This window comes from Mercenaria mercenaria, chromosome 8 (genome assembly GCF_021730395.1).
Source record: "Mercenaria mercenaria strain notata chromosome 8, MADL_Memer_1, whole genome shotgun sequence".
Classification (NCBI taxonomy): domain Eukaryota; kingdom Metazoa; phylum Mollusca; class Bivalvia; order Venerida; family Veneridae; genus Mercenaria; species Mercenaria mercenaria.
In genome coordinates this window covers 2497972-2512384 of record NC_069368.1, presented here as the reverse complement: position 1 = coordinate 2512384, position 14413 = coordinate 2497972, and positions in this window count along the sequence as shown.

Here is a 14413-nt window from a genome sequence, read left to right as displayed (position 1 = left end):
AAACTCTTCTCTAATGCCCTTTTAAAAAAAATGATTCTATTTTCTTAAATTAATTTATCCTATTCCAAAATACCTTTAAATTAAAAGTTTAAAAAAATAAATTTTAAATTTTTAAACTTAAATGCCAAAAAATGAGAGACACCCTTTTTACAGCTCTGTTCGAAGCTGAGGCCTCTGCGCAAAAAAAGCTGCCCAGCAAGGTGCTCCCTCCTACATACTAAACCCCCCACATCAGTCTGTCAGTGAGACAAGGGTTTTATAGCAAAACCCTTTAAAGGATGATGTGTCAACGCTGACCATTTCAGGCCCCCACCTTTGTGGAATAGTATATAATATATTCTAACATTATATTTAAGGAAAGAAAACCCCGTAATTTTTAAATAAGGGTAGTATTGCACATCGAATAATACCACGGTGGAAATTGTCATGCTTTCGAAACTTTTCTGACCCTAAAATTTTCTCGCCTTTTTATAGCTAGCTACTTTAAAAAAAAGAATAGATTTCAAGTTTAAAAAAAAAGTTTAAAAACAGATCTTATTAATTAATAAAGATACATCATAGTATTTAGTTTGTCCAAAACCTTATGACAGAAATTTTTTTTAAAAAGACAAAATTAAATTTTTCTCAATCGACTTACCCTGTGAATAACCTTCCTTAATTAAACGAATTGTTTGCGCCATAAAAAAATATGGATGTTTGCGAAAAATTTTTGGTTTGTAAAAATTTCTATTAAAAAGCCCCGCACTTCTACGCTTCCAAAGGAATCCTTTTTTAGATTCATTATAAGAAAAACAATTTAATTTCTGTTCCAGAAATCCTTTTCTTAACCCTTATTTGGTTGACAAGCCCTAAACGTTTTATTTTATTTTTGTTCCGCAACTATTTAATTTGAACCGTAATGAATTGAATGACTTGCCAATAATCCAATGTGTAAAAACGGGAAGTCTGACCTATAATTAGATTTCTGTTTTTGACTAAAATGGGGTGTTTATTTCCAATAACTAAATAGACGGGACTTTATATGTATATTTATAAACATTTATTATTCAAGTTACAATTCGTATATTAATTTTTAATTAAAATTTAAAAAAAATTTGGTAATAATAATAAATACAGTAAAACCAGTATGATTTGGAAAAAAAAAACGATAAAAGTGCAGGTATGTTTTTTTTTGTATTTTTATTTTCAATTTTACGACACCTTGCGTAGTGAAAAAATTCTAAAATTTACTGACAAAAATTTTAAAACTCCGTAACCTAAACACCTTTTTAAATTCCCCGTTTGTTTAGTTTCCCATTGTTTCTTGTTATGGGCAAGCCCCTTTTTTTAATTGGGGCCATACGCCGATTTTTACGGAATAAAAAACCCCCTAGTGTTTCATTGAAGGTTTCATGGCACCGTCATATTTAAACACCCCGGATCCTCGAATTGTTTTTCAACTGTTACATCGTAATGTGAGTTCTGCTCAAATCGGGGTAGAGGGCGTGGACGGTAGCAGCATTTCCACTACCGTCCATAAACAGGCTGAAAACAAAACCAAACCTGCAACAATTTCATTTTTTTAAAGTTTTGAGCGACCTGTGGGTTTCCCCTTTTTTTTTGTTATTAGTAACAGAATTTGTAAGCTGAAACGAATTAAGTTAAATTTTAGTTACCTAACTTTAGATCTCTAAAGACTCATCAAAAAGTTTAAAGTTACGGTATGGTGATAATCTTAAACGGATACTTATTTTAAGGAGTTCTGCCTTGGACATTTTTTTTTTACAGTATAGAATTTGGTTTTTAAAAATATCTTTTTTTCAAAATTGAATTTTTTTAGAAAGTCAGCAAAGAAAAAAATGGGCATGTGCTTTACTTTTGCTAGATTTATTTTAACAATTTTTGGTGCCGTTTTAGGCATTTAGTTTTGTACAGATACCGCAAATATATGTATCTTGAAAACAAAAGAGCCGTTTTTCCCTGAAAAACCAACATAGTGGGTTTGCGCCCGCATGGATCCAGACCAGCCCCGCATTCGCCCCCATCTGGTCGGCTCCATGCGTTCGCTTTTTAAAGCCCTTTTTAATTGGAGAAAATGTTGCGAACAGCATGGAGCCCGACCAGACTGCGCGGATGCGCAGGTGGGCTGGATCCCTGCTGGTCCAAAGCCCCTATGTTGGTTTTCCCATGGCACGGCTCAAATAATAATCTGAAATTAGAGCGTCTTATTTAAAAAAATACGTTGTCTTTTTAACAACCTGAAAAAAGATACCCAGAGAAAAAATGTTTAAAATTGTAAATATATCGAAAGTGGGCAGGCATTTCCTTAAAACAGGGCTCGCCCCGGGCAAAACAGCAGTGGTTTTAAAAAAACTTCTTTAAATGTCTGATTGATGAAGACGCCAGGTACACGGTGATAACGTCTTTATTTCCATGTCAACGGGGAGAACTGATGAGATACCCTCCAAGCACCTTGGTTTAAGAAAGGTTTGTGCTCGAAAATGCCTGTAGGGTCAAATGTGATAAGGCAACGCTGAAAAAAAATCTTAAATTTAGATGATCGTACAATGTCACAGTTTCTAACAGGAGATAGGACCTGCATATATTTTATGAACCACAGCGTCGCGTTGATAACAAAACAAAACAAAACAGACCGTAGACCTGTAATTGCATAAGAACTCAAAGTGAAAGCAGATAAACGAAAATACAAAGTGCGTCCAAGAGTGTAATTCCTTCCAAGGCTGAAAAAGATGCTGACTGGGCGCAAATATTTGTCAAATAAAGCACTTGGGATTGGTCTTTTTCAGTTACTTAAGACCATACCATGGCGAGGCTACTCTTCAGCGTTCACTTTTTAGATTTTCTCAACAACGGACTAAGTACCATATTCCAGCACAGTTGTCATTATTTTTAGAATGGCCCTCGTCACTGGCACCAGACCAGAAAGAAAATGCCTCTGTACATGTTATACCCTACCCCTAGGTATTCTATAAGAACTACGGTCATGAAAGAGAACATATACTAACCCATTTCAATCGCGCATTTCATGCCTAAAACGCGTAATTCGGTAAATGTGTACGGGTATTGAACAAGTTGTAAATCTTCAATTGTGTACTGGTCACATTTCTTCAATATTTCTTATCCTAGAGAAACAACGCGTAGCTTATAGCTTTTTCAACGTTACACATCAAAACTTGGTTGAACTTCCCTAGTGAAGTTCCGGTCTAGATTATAAAACAATTCTAATTGGCTGATGTGAAAATGTATGTCGGTCGTAGTTTAACTACACGTGTTAGCTAATATGTATATATGCAGCATAAATGTGCAGTATGAATTAAATAAACAGTACAGATGTATACCAATGAATGACTTCAAATTAAAAATCGTAACTAAGGTGAATTTCATTCATCATTTCGAGTTTTAATGTAAAACTGCGAATATTCTGTTTTTGTTTGTTAACATTTCGCCAAATATGTGCACACTGCTGTGACCTCTAGACCGGATGTTCAATAGGGAAGTTCACGCAAGGTTTTTTCTGTAACGTTGACGAAAGCATAAAATATGTGGAGTATCTCCGCAATATAAAATATTGAGACAATGTGACTGATGCACGATGGAAGAAAAACTACCGCTTGTTCAATATGCTAGGTATGCGCGTTATAGGTGAGAAATGTACGACTGAAATGGGTTAGTGCACTTTCCCGTTCATGACCATGGTTCTTATAGCATACCTAAGGATAGAGTATAACATGTACAGAGGCATTATCTTTCTGGTATGGTGCCAGCGGCCCTCGTATACTCCTTTAAAGAGTTATGATGACATTTTGTTTAAAGAATACATTATCTCGATTTTATCTGCGTTAAATGTAAGTAACAGCAGGTTTTTTTTAAAAACATAATTATGACCAACATATAGAAACAAAGATGCTAGTACTTGACGAATAGACATGACTCGTTAAGTTTGCGGTACTAACATAGTTTTACCGACTTCTTACCAAGTTGAAGTATTTCGTATTTCCATGCGTATCGACAAGAGATAGAACTTCAAATTGTCTGAGATAGAAACACTGAATAGAGTTCAAGTCCTTCAAATCTTCAATTTTGTAAGAATTTGATGATAGTTTTTTGTTAAGGAGGTAGGTTACCTTTATATTTGTATGTGTGCATGTCCAACCGGAAGCTAGCGTGACGATTTACGACGACGTTTACGACAAACTAAATGTCCTTGTATATTCATTCTTCTGAAAACAAATCATAGACCTGTCTTCGATCTGACGCTTAATGGTTTAATAATGCAGAAATAATGAATAAATTGCCGCAGAAACGCTTCAAAACAATGTTGCCTTAAAACGACCGTCATTGACGTATTGACGTTAGTGTCAGTTACCGCGCAAAATTAACAGCTTTTATCTTGAAAGTACGTAATTCTGTGCATTTTCTTTTATTCAAACTATTTTCAAATAACCATTATTTGCTGAAATATTTTTTATGAGTCTTTTGCTCTGAATAATAAAAATATTTTGCTTTTTATGTAGTAATATTGAAATGTTATGCGGAATTTAAGAAAATGGATGATGGTAAACCAATGTTATTTGGAATATAGTTGGGTGAGAGGTTACTTGTTACGGCCATTTTCAAATAAAAATCTAGCAGTTTGATTTGTAATACCTATTTACAGGTTCCGTTGATATTTTGTTACTTATATACTAAAACTAAGAAATAAAATTGTTCAAATTCCAGTAGAAAATTGTGGTTTCTTGAATTGAATTGATGTTACCATGGAAACGAAGCCCGTGACCTATGTATCTAAATGTAAAATTCAAAAGCGTTGAAACTAGTCTATTTAAGAAACACAGCTTCGGCTTTTTATTTTCATTTCAACAATATCCATGAGAATAATAGTAGCATGCTGAACGATTTTTCCATGAAAAATGCCAGACGAGGGGTACTGCTGTAAGTTTTCTAAGCTTAGAAATTTGTTTGAATAAATGCAAATAACACGAAAATATAACTTACGTTAGAAATAATATGTTTTAAAGCTACATCAACTAGAAAGATAATCTTATTCAATATCATTTTATAAGAAATTACGACAAAAAGCAAGATATAAGCCATTTTAAACATCTCTGTTGCCATGGTTACTTTAAACTTTAAGAAAAATAGGGTACCATGTATAGTGCTTGGTATTTTGCTAATAATATTACCCAAATATTCCATGTTGGTCATTAACAGAATGGCACTGAAGCCGTCGAAAACCCCTATTTTTATACATAGTTGATTAAAACTGAGAGAAAATGCGTTACAATGGAAACACGAGCCCCACGACATATACATTTTAAGCTTATCTTAGAAAGCTAACGTGCATACTAGTAAAATTATAGATTATGTTGACTTCTACGGATATCAATGAAACTAAAATACACCGAAAAGTGTTAAATATCCGTATTTTCCTTCTTCTTTCAATATGAAATACCTTTGGATGGTCATGTTCTTCAAACCTGGATAAAAATTGAACTTGAAGGGACAGAGACAAACGAAACTGAGATTTTAGCAGTTAAAACTTCATATTACACGAAATAAAAAAAGATGCTGCGGTTCAACTAATTTGAATTTACCCTTGTAACAAGGTAACCTACCTCCTTAATATCAATATCTCTCCCTTATCCATTTTAAATTTTGCATATTATTAGAACGTACTTATTGAAACCCGTCTGCTATATTTTTCCGTCATAGTTTCTTTTTGTTGCGGGCCTACTTTGCGACGCATGGCTCTATGGCTGTGTTTGGGGTACTTTGTGCCCATAACCTTTAAGATTTTCTTAAACTGTCTTAGTATAGAATAACAACAGTAGTTATGATACTTACAATCATAGGTATTTATTAATTTATTTTCCATGAACTGTCACAACTGAGCATGAAACGAAAATGATTTTAGACACAAAATAGTTCTTTTTTCACCATAAAGAAAAATCAGATATATTTGTCTGTGTAAGATAGACCCTTTAATATCACTGCATCAGATGTTTGTGTCAGCTTTATCGTATTTTCTTTTAACAATTCGATAACGAAGGAAAATATCACTCGGTATTTTGAAGTTAAGAGTTTTTATTTGTAATAAAATGCCACATTTTTAGACAGATGATGTAGTAGATCTACATGTTTACCACCATTAAGGTAAGTACAAAGATGTGATTGTATTGATACGTAGTTTTTCCTTTGGTATTTTAATATTCCGACACGGGAATTGACAGTTATTCTAAAATTACTAGATCTATATAATAATACAAACAAAACTGAAAGTTTATATGTTATACATTGGACCAAAAAAAAAAGAATTATAGTTAGATCTACGGCCATATTCGGTCTCGAGACTGGCATTTTAGGGCACAGGAATTAAGGAAAAGATGTATTTTGTCTTGTGTTAATACCTATTTTAAACCTGCAGTTCATTCAGTTTCTGCAATGAACTTAGAATCTATATAATTAGAATTCTAACACTGTTTTCCTATTAATCAAAGAAGGATGAAAACCTGTGTTATTTAACAATTCATTTTTCTGACGTCACAAGTATTACGTCATAGCGTTAGATGGCATGGTGGCGTGCTGGAAAGGAAATCAGCAGAAATCAGGCACATATTTGATGGATATCGTCAAGGATATAATAATTCTTGATAACGTGTTAGAATCGAAATAATGTATCTCAAACAGTGCTTTTCTAATTAATAAAATCATTGTTTATCGTTTAGATGCCTAGAACTGTTATTATATCACTCGGGCTGCGCCCTCGTGATGTAATTCTTTCGCATCTTAACTCCAAACAATGATTTTATTCAATGACAAATCACTGTTTGGGATATATTATTTCTTAATTAAATCCTGATATCAATGACAGCTATCCTGTCTTTTTGCTGCTTACATATTAGACAACTACACAAGGGACTGAATGCTTAAACCATGAAATCAGCTGTTGTATGTTATTGATAAAGCCATTATTTGCCTTTCTCTCATATGTATTAACCCTTACCTTGCTAATTTTCTATAATGAACTTTTCCATCTTTCAATTTGGACAGCACCATTAACCGTTAAAAGGGGTGCATACCAAAAGGATACTGACTGAATGGCGAACAGTGGAGATCATTATCAGACTGCACGGATGTGCAGGCTGATCATGATCTACACTGGTCGCAAAGGCAGATTCAATCGTGCCCAGCATAATAAGGGTTATACTATTGGTTATTACTTTCATAATCATAAAAGTACCGTGAAAATTACAATCTTTAAGTAGATCTACAATTTGCTTTATTGCTCTGAAAGGAAGGATCCTAAAATCATCTGTTTGTTAGTCAAAATTTCAAACACTTACAGAGCAGAATGGTGTATCAACATCATGTAGGTCATATGCCGAAAGAACAATGCCCCTCCAGCCACCGACCTTCTGTCACACAGTTGCTTTCTCTCAAATGAAATAATTTCCAGTTTCTTACTTAAATGACGCGAAGACGGCGATCTTAACCACTCAGGGGGCCTGATATAAAATAGTTCCACAGAAAAATACGATTGAAAACTGTCGGGAAATTTAGTTTTTCTTGGTATGTTTTTGCCCTCCCTCGCATACATTGTAACAACAAAACGGTTTTTATCGACAAACTTCCGTTTCAAAACTTCTCACGTAAAACAATGTACTTAATGCACTTAATACGAATGTGCAATTAAGAGGTAAACTAACAGAGTTTTAATGTATAATTATTTGTAAATCATTAAAGGTATATTATATAATTGTTACTCATAACACGGAAAATACTTTCATCAGAGAAAACTGTCAAATGATAATAAAAAAAACAACATTTTTTTTATCACAGTTAAACAAGATATATATCAATATGACGAAATCTTTCAATACACTTGCTTTAATCAACACGTACAATGGTAGTGGGACAATGATTATTTTGTTACTTGTTTAAACTAAAATAAAATAATATGGAATTTAACAGGTCTCTAAGTGTCTGCAAATAAATATACTGTGTACCTACAAATCTGTTTCCAATTTTTTAAGGGTGGTTTATCTAATTTCTACTTAATATGCTTAAACATCTATGTCTTTGTTGGGAAACTAGGAGAGGCACACCTGAAGTGAACACGTAATATTGATTAAGCACTCTATGAACACAAACAGCTGAAAATGGTCATATGTTTAAGTTTTGTTTATATGTTACTCGACCAATATCTGGTTAACAATTCTCAAACGCACCAGCTTGATTGTAGTTTTTTGTCATTGTCCAATTCTGCCGCTGTAAAACATGTCGCCGATTAGTGCGATCAATTCGTAACAGAAAATGCCAAAACACTTCAGAAAATGGGAAAAGCACCAAAATTGGCACAGCTATTTATTAAAGCATTAAAAACATTTTTTTCATGGGACCCATTTGATATCTGTCAAGATGGCCGATATGGCGGCCGCCAAAACTCAATATTTACCTTAGAAGATTCTAACGAAAGGTCATTATATTAACATTCACCCCCAAAATGCACTAAATATAAATGTATATAATAAAATAAATCCTAAATTTGCATCAAATGCAAAAATAACAATTCAAATGATGTTAGTTTCTTTCTGTTTCCATGGTAACGGCAAAAATCTAACCTTTAAAACTTAGTTTAATATTATCATTGTGTAGTTTTCATATTTTAAAGAATATTTTGTTTTAATATATGTAATTTATATTATTTCACTTGAATTCCCTCCACAGCACATATTGAAACATTGTTGTTATTCCCTTACCAGTATTTAGCCAGAGGGGGCTTATGGGTTGCCCCTGTATGCATGTCAATACGTCAGCCATGCAGAGTGGGATACTGCAATATCTTTGAAACTACAGCAGAATTTTTCATGATACATGGTAGATGGATAGAGGGCAATGAAAGAGAATGCCAATGTCTTTAAATTTGTTCCTATGGCAACAAATGTTGTTGCTATGGCAACAAATAGTGCACGAATATGACACAATGTGTCATCCTGCATTTCTTCAAAACAAGGAGAGATTGTTTCTTGAGAAATTTTACATAGACAGAGGGACAAATTGAAACATGCTTGTTATCTTTTTACTCCTCTTGTACTCATTGTGTCCGTCTGTATGTCGGTCCATCATTTGCAAATGGCGGATTCTTCAATAACTTAAAATTGCAAATTCTAAAGATTCTTTATAAAACTTTGTTTATAGATGGTAAGTAATATGGAAAATGTAAAGGTCAATTAACTTAGTTGCTATATAATATTGTAGTTTCTTTGACACCAAGTACGACAACTACCCCTTTCAATTTGGGACTTCGAAATGCAAGAATAGATTATAGTGACGGGCAAATAGGAACAAATGAAAAAATGTTCCTTATTATGCACCCGCAGTCACAATGTCTGCGTAATAAATTTCTAACGTGTAACAAAGAAGAGTAAGGCTGAAAATATAAAAGTTGCTTTCATGGGCAACACTTGTAACTATTCTGTGAATATATTACTCTGAACAGTCAGCTGAAATCTGAAATAAGTACATGTCAGATACTCTGTCAGTACATACAAGCCCCGAGATTGCACAACTTTATTAACTTGCATAAGGCAGTGCAGAGCAATTTCCCGCACGTTTGACAAATTACGTCTTCCTCGACAGACCTTTATCGGGTTGCAAATGCACTTGAGGAGCTATTGGTAACGAGACTTGGGTACTTGAGAAAAAAACTATTGGAAAGGTTCCAATATATCAAGATCTCTCTGGGCAGCCTTTTTTATCTTGACTAGGAATTTTAGGGAAAATGATAGAACACCCGACACCCATATGTGCCCGACCTAATGGGCAACCTTTTTTAGTATGTTCAAGAGGTGTAGCAGATGATGCAGGAATGCACATTATAGCCCTAATCTATATGTGAACAGATGGTTGATCAAGCTATTTGACATGTTTTGCTAGTAAAAAAAGAGTAACAAAAGCCTCCATTTAACCCCAGAAATATAATACAACAGTTTGCTTGTAGGAAGATGTAGAAATGCATTAAAGCTTGATTCACTGGTAGCGCGAGCTTAAAGGGGTTTGTTTTGTTTGACAAGACAGTGTTATTCTTACATTGGACTGCTTAACTGGAAGTACAAGTGGTAAATAGAAATATTTTGTCGTCTTAAAACTAGTGATTTAAATTGGTATTTAAAATTTTGTTTTTAATGTACCTGTGCTCATTAGAAAAATCCTCAATTACTCACATTTAATTTAATTTAATTTTGGTAAAAATGTCCAGAAATAGAATTTTGAGCACATTTTTCTTGTAGAAATGATAGATTCTGCTCTTAATTTATACCCCCGTTACACTCAGCCACGTTCCCACTACGTTGTAAAAACTAGCAGGACACAGTAAGAACTTGTACAATCTGGAACAACTGATACGTATTAGACCTTCCTGGTACAATGGAAGAAAAACCGTAGACTCCGATAAGAACATATATTAATATTAATTTTCTCCATGAGTGTGAGAACGCAGTCGAATTTTGGATGTTCAAAACAAATGTAGTGAGAATGCGGTCTAATCAGGAAGCAGGGAAAGGGCGTAGTAATGATTAACTAAAACCTAGTAGGACATAGTACAAGCGTGGTGCGGACGGGAAAGGCTGCATGGCGTGCTCACTGCGCTGTCATTGGGTTATCATTGCGTTCTTGCAGGAAGGTCTAATACGTATCAGTTGTTCCAGGTTCTTGCTACGTCAAAGGAGTTCTTACTACAACTTATCTACGCTTGTGTGCTATGACCATGCTACGTGCATGGCCACATTGTAGTATACCGCATAAGGTTATTAATACGTTCTTTCGGTTCTTAACACATCTGTGTCACGTTTGCAGCAGGTTCTCGCCATGATTGGTTCAGATTCTGAAAATTAAGTATGAATACTGGATCCAATTCCCAATCACTTCGTTTTCAATCAGCAATGGGTATCGAACATCATCAGGAATTGCCACATAATCATGGACTCAGCAGCACTGGCAGCTTGTAGTGAACTTTTGGACCTCCTTATTCCACCGCAGTCTCTCCATAAGACTGCTCTTTTTTCTTCATTGGGGCGTTGGTGTGGGGTGGGTGGGGTGGGGGGGGGGGGGGTCGTCGTTTATTGTAATTTATGGTTGTTGAGTGTAGATGCGGACACAGTTATGTCAATATAACTTGCAGAAGGAATGGAAAAAAAGAGGCGCATGGCGTAGTATTTATAAGTAGCCGACAAATGCAGTGAAAAGGTGATAAGCATATGGTTAAAGCATGGTAAGCGAGAGGTGCAATCTGACTGATTGTACTAAGAATGTAGTAAGAACACACTGGACGTGAAGAAGCCCGTGGTAAGAAAATTAGTGTGAACGTGTTAGACGCCATGAGAACCTGGCAAGGATGTTAAAAGCGCGCAGTATGAACTTTAGAACTGCACATTTTTCAAGTTTGATCCCCGTCCCCACCGCGTCAAAATTTTCAGGAAGCAGTATGATCTTCATGGTCTTTGCCTGAGAGTGATCAGGGCATTAGTGACTGTACATTATATGCTTATGACATTAAACTATAAAACCATTGTTATGGCACAATGTGCTTCAATTTGACAAAAACAGAATATTACAGGGACATGCAAATGTAAATTTGATTACGCTGATCAACCGGCAATGGCTTTTTCCCAAAGAAATCATGATGATCTGACAGGCCAGGGATGTTCACATGGTCTATCACACTAACATAATTTATAAATTATATAGTTTTATTAAGTGTCATTAGTTCTCTTAGTGTAAATAAATTGAAATGAATACAGCAACACTTACAAATTCTGAGTCACGAAAACTAATGACAAAGTGAAACATGTCATTTATTCGCTAATACACATTACAGACTAAAACTTCGTTTGCTCAAACTCTGATAATTCGAAAACCATTCTTCAATTAATCTATCGTCAGGTCCCAAACAAATTCCTTTATAATATATTTTTCGATCACTCATACTACCGATAATTCGAATAAATTTAGTCGGTCCTGATGGGTTCCAGTTACCGAAGTTCGAATGTATTTATAATTAATTAATTTACAATTGTTGTAAAGTTCTGCACAGGACTGTTGCCATTTTAAACATTCTTGATATGCCAGTTACCATTATATACTTAATTTTGATTCATATAAATGCATTATGACTTTTCTTCTGCTTAATAGCACATTTTATCCAAGACAACTTTTTTCATTTTTGTTGGAAGAGCGGTATTTTTGTTAATATAATATGTTTGGATTTATTCAGGCAGGTGGTTTTAGCTTTTAATACTGATGACTGTAATTGTCAATAGAAATTTTATATATAATATTATGTATTTTTGAAAATATATACATATATAGCGGCCATCTTGGATTTTTCGGCCATATTGGATTTTTCGGAGTGGGTCTCATGCTCATTTTTAGTATTTTGCCCTAAAGTAGTTAACTACCAAGTTTCATGCTTTTCCCATTTTCTGAAGTATTTTTACACCATTTTACTGTACTAGATGTATATCGTTTGTATTTAAACGTCAATGTTTTACATTGTGAGCTGGTGATCTTAATATGTTAACTGTTAAATGTCTCACATGTTCGAACTTCAATGCAAATGTATGTAATGTTAGGCGATACCAAAACCAACATACAACGGTCGTTGCAGACAAACAAATCTCTTCTTACGTCATCTTACGTCTTCACTTACAATAACTTTCGAAGCGCAAATTATAATAAACAATAACGTTACACATTAGATGCCTCCAAAAAAGTTGAAATTGAATAAAAAGAGACTGCGAAAATTCCAGGGATTATTTATTGTTATATGATATAATGTAACGTTGTGTTTTAGTAAATAAATGAGTTGCAAAAGATGTCGGTAGAATTAAAATAAAAGAGGAGTATGAGTTTTTACGCTGTAACACGTCGCCGATGTATATATTGTTTGTATTTAAACGTCGATGTTTTACATTCTGCACATCATCCCCTTTCTAAATTTCAGTTTGTTTAGTTCTGCCCATTGTTTTTTCGTTTATTTTAACTGGGGACCATACACCGCTTTTCATGGAATTACACGCTAGTGTTTCATTGAAGGTTCCATGTGCACCGCCGTATGAACACATTTGCGGATGTCGCTTAATTGTTTTTTGTACTTGTAGCATGTGTAAATGTTAATTTCTGCTCAACCCGGTGCTAGAGGGCGTGAACGGTAGCAGCCATTTCCCCTACCATCCATGAACAGGCTCAATCAAACCGAGGCTGCAACATTTTCGTTTATGTCGTGCTGAGACACTTCTGCGAGAAGGTATTTCTAAACCCGTTTTTTATGGGGATGTGGTTTACAAATTTCGTAAGATCTTGGGTCATGGTAATTTTCCAAATATATTTGAAAAGATTATCAAACGTTTTATTAAAAGAGGTTACGACCCAACTGTTTTGAGACATACCGCATGTTTAGTGTTCAACCCGTTTACAGTTGGACACTACGCTTCCCTCTTTGACCTCTTTGATTGCGTCTGACGGAAGAGGGGGAGGACTCTATGATGAGCAGTTTTTAAATCCTACCAGGACTGAACTGTTTTGACATTTGTCTTCTGGCCTGTTTCGTCGGGCCCTTAAGGGTGTTTCTGTTGTTACTCTGCCTTCTGAAAAGGCATTGAGTACATACGTTTTTGGTTCTTAAGGTTTGCTTTTTATATATTTATACACCATTATGAATACTTTGGACCATAATGACGACGTCGTTAAAATGACGATTTTCAACATTTTATAAATTACGCAACAAAAGTAGAGTTTTACACATGAAATAAAAAGAAAATTTGTTTGTGTCAATGAAATATCAATTTTATTTCACTCGTGAGCATCCACTCGTGAAAATATCAGTTTTTGATGCTCACTTGTGAAATAAAATTGATGTCACACTGAAACAAACAAATATCCTCTATTTATTGCTACATTGTACTAAAAACAGTAACTACATAGAGGATATTTGTTTGTTTTAGTGTAAGATCAAAATATATTTCACCGAGTGAACACTATAATGCAATATTTTCACGAGAGGCACAGCCACAAGCGAAAATGTAAATTATGGTGTTCATGAATGAAATATATTTCGATCTTACACTGAAACAAACAATTTTTTTCTGCTTATACTAGGCATTTTTGATGTTTTTAACCAAATTATATTCAGTTTGTCCACGCAACGTCACGTGCATCGCATCATAACGTCATAATGTTGTGACGTCAGGATGTTTTGGTAGAAAAAACTTTAAATAGTTCTTTTAAGTTTCCTGATTTCTTTTACATTTAGTTATGATAAAATGTAAATATTCATGATCCTTTTATTACTTTTATAAATCTTTACCTTTACTGAAGAATATTTTGCAAAGAAATTCCAATTATTTATAATTCACAT